Raw genomic sequence first — 7,273 nt, 5'->3', positions numbered from 1 at the left:
CGATATGTGAGAAGATAGAATTTCTAATCTTGTTTTATTTTAACTAATGTAAATCATCACTTTCATTCTTTTGAGTAACCATGTGATTTAAATTCATAGTTCTACAATGTTTGTGATCTTTGTAGATTTTAATTTGTAAAAAAACACATTAAAATACAACTTCTTTACATTCTCTTATCTGATATTAATGAATTCGGGACTATTTGTCATTTAAAACGAGTTTATATGAAAATTAGAGGCTGCAATCGCGGTCGCGGCACCGGCTTCATTACAGCTTTAATTAACAGCGAAACTTCCGAACACGGTAATTAAAAATTGAAGAGCTCTTTTCAACTAATTAAAAATGGGCGCGTCTCCGACACAATTTGGACTATTAAAGTGCTCACGGCCCGCGTCTGTCCAAGTCTTAGTTGTTTCGAATGAAGAATTAATTATGAAGAGAATAAGGCCAAGTTGGACGACTTGCAACTCGGAAACGGTTACAATTTGTGGGAAAGGAGCAGGTGTGACACAGGCCCGGAAAACTTGGAGACTAGCGCCCTGTACATTCTGTTGCCTTCTCGGATGATAAACTTGATTTGAATCGCAGATTGTGACGGCTTTTAATATAGGGAAACTTCGCAGTAATCACGATATATCATCCTGAGCTTTACTTTTAAAGCAAAAAGAAAATAATAAACAAGCATTATGATGTAACTTAAAAGTAAATCAAACTAAATCTAAGACACATAAATCTGCAATAATATTTTGTAATCATTACACGTTGATTAAATTGAGAGAACGAACTAGGCGGGTGTTACTGTGTAAATATTACGCGCTCAAGAAACATATGTAGGCACAATGTCTGTTCAGTGATTCTTGTTGACTCAGTCTGTCTTTTCTTTAAAATCTACAACAACGATTTTTGAGCGAAACAATGAATAGTTGTCGAATTTTGTTGTTAAAAAATACGATGTACTGAAACTAAGCCATTCATTTCTTAGTGTACAAGTGTGAGTTTTCCGATTAAAGTACCGACCGGTATTAAAAAAGCATTGTGAATGTGCAGTATACAACTTATGTAAAGTAAAATATAGCAGAGAACCTAAAAAAATACTCGACATTTTTCAAATTTGAGATTGTTTACCGCAAAACACTTAAATATCGATAGCTATTTAAATCAGTGCGATTATCATAGCTTGAATGTTTTACAATAAAGATAATACTTTGAAGCAATCTGTATTATATTGATGTGTGACTTTTAATTTATTATCTGCAAATCGATTTGAAAAGAAATATCGAATACATAAATGTACTCTTTCTGTGCATTGTATTCTACGTATGAGATGCAGCTTTGGATTGTGAAAGTAAGAAGGAATCGTCGGAAATAATAAAGCATAATTCGAAGCCATCGTGGTCTAATGGATAAGACGTTGAGTACACTCATATGCGACTGTACCGGTATTCGAATCCCGCGGGCTGATACCGATTTGTCTAATGTAACATTTTTTTTAAGAAAAAAAAAAAAAATTATTGGATATAGAAAATTATATTTATTTCAAGGAACAAACTTTACCATATTAACAGGCCTACCTGATGGTAAGGGTTTGACGTAGTACATAAATAAATAAGCCGAGCGGTCCATCTTGTGATCATAGAACGAAGTTTTATCGCCGCATTGGATTAACCACTATACGGCTCATTAACACGTTTTGCTTTTCAAATAGCATGAGCCACCAGTAACCATGTATAATAGGAGGTATTATTACGTAGGGATCAGGGGAAATTCATTACAACAGCTTGAAAATGCCGAGATCTTCAGATATATGGCCAGACACATTTTTACCACAAAAGATCATCTGGATCTTGTAATCATAAATACAACTGCATTGTTATTTTAAATTTTAATAACAGTTGTGATTTTGTTGTATGACCAATGTTAGTTTGAATTCTGGGAATCTCCAGTCATTCGTAACAAGACCAATGGACCAAAAGCAGCAATTAATTGAATTAATTGCATGTTAGCTGTTGATTGTACCGCTATGGTCTGAGTAATTATTCAAAATGGATCTACCTATCCGCATTTAGTTTTGAATTATTAAATTTAATTGTCACATGAATAATCATACATATTTTTGTGGGTGTTGTTTTACTGTGATTTTATCGTTTCCGGGGCTAGTTATTCGGACTAATACGGGCTCTCGGTTGGAGATTAAGTCGAAGATTTTAATACCTTAGATGGGTAGATGAGCTTTCGGTCCACCTGGTCTTACGTGGTAACCAGAGTCCATTGATTTCAAGAACGTAAATGCTGCCATACACGATATGTAGTATTCGACTCTGGGCTTACCTCTTCTTAGATAGTCTGCTTATTTTCGGTGTCCTTAATACGACCGTTGACTATGGAACATTTATTGGTTTATTGACTAATTTTTTTTATCCTTCTAGGTAGACATATGTATTCAAAAAACGAGTAAAAAGCAGTTCCTGGCGTTCATAGAAGTGATAGCATAAATTTCACTGCCCGTTTCGAAATTTGAGCGGAGCTATTTCCATTGCTATCTAAGGAAAACTAACATACGACCTCTGATAATAACTGATTGGCATTCCTATAGGCATCAAAAAAAAAAAAACTGGCGACATGTTTGAGGTGCTGCTTACTTCTGGAACTTTTTTCATATTGGACAAAGATATATCATTGCTTTCAGGAAATACAATAACGGGGGGTGGCAAGAAAAATCTCTGAAAATGCACGGTAGATGAGAAATTACCTATAAAGAGCTATTTATTCTGTTGAAACTATCACCGACCTGTGCATGCTCACGTGTGCAACAGCAAATATCTAATCACACTAATAAATAAACTAATTACTGTGGCTTTATATTTAGTACAAACTTTGTTCTTTCATTGGAGAAGTCGTTCGTGAGCACGTGGGAATTATTGTACTATTGTTGCTACTTCTAGGTAGCAGAGTTTCGAACCTGAATATAGTTTTTTATGGCTTCTGATCCTGGAATTATCAACCTTTGTGGACTTTACTCGATGTTCAAGTAGTGTTTAAATTTAAAAAAAAACTTTAACTAATCTATACATCTATCCATATAAATAAAATTGGAGTGTCTGTTTGTAATATTGAAATAGCCTCTTTTTATTACATGCATATGAATATATATACGGTACATACACCAAAATAACATTTTTTACAATTTTTGTCTGTCTGTCTGTTTGTTCCGGCTAATCCTTGGAACGGCTGGACCAATTTTGATGAGACTTTTACTAATAGGTAGCTGATGATATAAGGAGTAACTTAGGCTACTTTTTTTTAGACTAGCTTCGTCCCGCGGCGTCACCCGCAGTTATCAATAATAAAATTTAATGTTTCCGAAGCGTAGCGAGGGCGGGTTACTAGTAAGTAAATATACTTAACAAACTGCAATAACACACTGTAATTATAAACTGCAATAAAAATTCATATTTTTATCCCGTTGTTTTTTTTACCGTGTTGACCCAGGTCAGGGTATTACGTGTAAGTAATAAAATAATTGTATTGTAACCGGTTAGTGATACACATGAAAATATTCAAATAAATCGGACGTCTTGAAGTTATTGAAAAAAAAAAACAGAATGATTCTGTTACGAATAAATGAATAGATAAAGGTGCAAAGTATCTACTGATAAAATCCTTTTCCTCTTCTATTTTTAAACAAATTATTTTTTTGTAACGTAAATATTGCTATTGGTGTCTGATATTAAATTTAAAAATACAATGTAAACGATAAGTTTAATAAAAGTGAAACATAACAATGAAAAGTGTGTACCGTAATCAAGGGATTATTATTGAATTCCTCATTAATGATTCAATTTTGATTAAAATACTATCGCATTGATAACTTCATGGTTTATTTGCAAATTAATTTATGCAAAACGAAATTTTCATTGATTTCATAAAATATATTATAAAATATAGGTTATGCACTGTACGTCCGATCTTCATAACGTGATTATTTTTTTGTATAATTGACAGCTGGTTTTCATTAAGACTAGTGGGGCTTAAAGAGTATACATATATACACCATAATTTCATTCATCTGAAAATTGAATGCATGTTTTTTCTAAATTCACTTGAGCTTGTATTTTAGCGAAAATTAATATTCTCGTACAAGCCACATCTCATCAGAAGATTAAGAGGAGCAGAACGATCAATTCCAAGCTTCACGTGCGAATAAATCATACAATACAAATGATAGCAATAAAGCTAACCAGTTATTCAATATTTATACAGCAAGGTCCGATAGCGATACAGAAAACAATATCGTATGGTTACGTAAGGCCAGTACACACGTCCGGCTTGGGACAGTTAAGCGAAGGACACACGATTACGGGTGACAAGGCAATTAATAAGGGCAGATGGCGATTGAGCACGAATCACCCGCTCGACCGGAATTAATCATAGGCACAAGGCTTTATTACGTGTTCTAATCGCGATCGACTCCTCGACGGTATGGAATAGTTAAAGAGAAATGAGAATGAAGATTGGCTGGAACTTTTACGACTTGTACGTTCATTCAATATAGCGTGTAAGTATTTAAATGTTTCATTGCGAATGAGAAACCTTTTGACGTATATAAGGCAAATAGTTGCATCTAGGTAGGTACTTAAATCTACTATTGCAGTACAGATGTTTGGAAATTGAATTTCAAAGTTTAATATTTATCCAACACAATGACGACCGCAAACAAAGTACCTATTAGATTTTTTTCTTTATCTCAAGTTGTACACGTGTTAATGCATCTAAAATAATGGTAATGTTGATTTTTAAATGGACGATATTAAAGATTAGATTGCACTGTACATCTGTACTGTATCAAAAGATTTTTTTCGTTTCTTAATTTAAATTCTGCTGCACTGCTTAGTATAAAGAAAAAATAATCAAATTAAAACACAGTAAGGACAAAAATATAGTTTTTTCTTCGGTTTTTGCGAATCGCACACTTAACTTAAACTGCTTTTCTTGTTTAATAAATAATCTTCAATTAAAAGAAAAGCAAATATCAAAACATATATTTTTAGAAAAGTAGGCGGTAGTATCTATACTAATATATAAATCTACAGTTATTTTTTAAGGATGTTCCGTTATAACTACTGAACCATGAATCCGATTGGCTTGAAACTTGGTATCCGTGTAGAAAATACATTTACTTAATGGATAGGCTAATGTTTATATGAGTGTTGGACTTCCTAATAGTAAAGACAATAATTAATAATGTTAATTTTTAATTCTCAGCGAAGCGGGCGATTGAGGCTAGTAATATATAAATTCCGAATACTTTAACATTAATAATCCTATCTTTCTAATCTAATCTTTTACTATCCGTGGTGAACACTAAAACTGTACGCTATTTGAACGCTATGAAACAATAAAATGAAAATGACGAACTTGAGTTTAAATTGTTAAAGTAATTTTGATTTTACAAAAATAAATTAATTAAGTAAGTTAAAGCATAAGTAAAAGAAATATTAGTTTTTGACAGAATCATATTAAAAAAGATAAAAAAAAAGTTTGGCTTGCACTACAATTTTATTAAAACTGTATGTTTATGTATGATTCGCGCGGATTAATTTTAAGACTTTAAATGTATGGAGATTTGGATTGCTATATTTACATAAAGATTGACAAAATAATAAGGGCCCGCGTCTTTGTAATGATGTTTTAGCTGCGTGATTGTCGTCGTGGCTGTATTGAAGCGACAAGTATTATTGGAAATAAGAGGGGGTATTCTTTGTGTTATTCGTTTTTTTTTTTATTGGTTTTGGTTGGAAATCAAAAGAATACTAGTGGTAGGGGTCTAGAAAGCCCGCAGGGGTTTCTATCGTAAAGCAGCAATGCATTCTCATTTGAAGGGGGGACAACCTGTTACACGATATAAGTCGTCGTGGCCTTAAGAATAAGACATCCGGTGCATTCGTATGTAGCGATGCACCGGTGTTCGAATCCCGCAGGGGGGTACCAATTTTTCTAATGAAATACGTACTTAAAAAATGTTCTCGATTGACTTTCACGGTGAATGAATAACATCGTGTAATAAAAATCAAAACCCGCAAAATTATAATTTGCGTAATTGTTGGTGGTAGGACCTCTTGTGAGTCCGCACGGGTAGGTACCACACTCCCGCCTATTTCTGCTGTGAAGCAGTAATGCGTTTCGGTTTGAAGGGTGGGGCAGCCGTTATAACTATACTGAGACCTTAGAACTCATATCTCAAGGTGAGTGACGGCATTTACGTTCTAGATGTCTATCGGCTCTAGTAACCACATAACACCAGGTAGGCTGTGAGCTCGTCCATACATCTAAGAATAAACTTAATTACTTAGGACAAAAGCTTAGGACTTAATCCTCATGCTTTTTGAAATCTATGAACAATAACTCCACAAACACCAGGTTCACCCCTCTATACAAAAAAAAAACATCAATGAAAAGACAACTTTTTATTGAAATTCCAGAAGCACAGTAAGTCTATAAAATATAAATATACTTTTTTTTGCTACTTTTCTGTCTTTTTGTCTTCAAATTAGTTTTCTTTTGGTGTTTTAAAACAGAACATGCGTAAGGAATAAATATTTTTTAATTAATATATCGTATTTAATCAATCCATATCAGCTTTGTACGGTTATAATAACATTATTCTTTATAGCAATAATGACATAATAAAAATTAAAGTTTTTTATTATGATTTATAATTTTCATTCGTTACCCACAATCCTCGGTAGTATAGTGGTCAGTATCCCCGCCTGTCACGCGGGAGACCGGGGTTCGATTCCCCGCCGGGGAGGTCCTTTTTGTTGTAAAATTGCTTTCCCTCCAGTTTTGCTTATTGTTTATTAATTTGCTTCTAACGTTTTCTTATAATGCGGATGTTAGTGTATTTATCTGTGGAATAAAAAGCCTGTCTTTATTGTGATAGCATCGATCACAATACTCCTATAAAGTCAACGGCAGCTACAAATCTCTTTACGATAACTATAACTTTAGAAATAAAATTACTATGAACAACAACTGCATTTTATTGTGGAATAAAAATAATGAGACGTATGATTCTTATTGTACTACGTCGCGTTTCATAGTAAAGTTATTGTTGTGCTAGTTATGTACTTTTATACTATTTCGCGCCAGCTAGAGGGTCGTGCGATACCTCAAAAGAAGCGTCTCGCCGAGCTCTAGCCAGTGGTATAGAATTTAAAGGTTTTTTGGAAAAAAAATCTTTTATTTTTCAGGAAAAAAAATTTTTTTTTAAGT

General features: G+C 33.4%; 1 non-coding gene across 1 annotated transcript; it reads left to right on the top strand.

Moving 5' to 3' along the window:
- The first annotated feature begins 6,737 nt into the window (after nucleotides 1-6,737).
- Nucleotides 6,738-6,809, top strand: TRNAD-GUC (transfer RNA aspartic acid (anticodon GUC)). Its single transcript has one exon. It is a non-coding gene; the product is annotated as a tRNA-Asp (tRNA).
- Nucleotides 6,810-7,273: the final 464 nt, after the last annotated feature.

The sequence above is a fragment of the Bombyx mandarina genome, chromosome 10, assembly GCF_030267445.1.
Source record: "Bombyx mandarina strain Sakado chromosome 10, ASM3026744v2".
NCBI classification, from domain to species: domain Eukaryota; kingdom Metazoa; phylum Arthropoda; class Insecta; order Lepidoptera; family Bombycidae; genus Bombyx; species Bombyx mandarina.
This window is presented reverse-complemented; position numbering and strand designations above follow the sequence as displayed.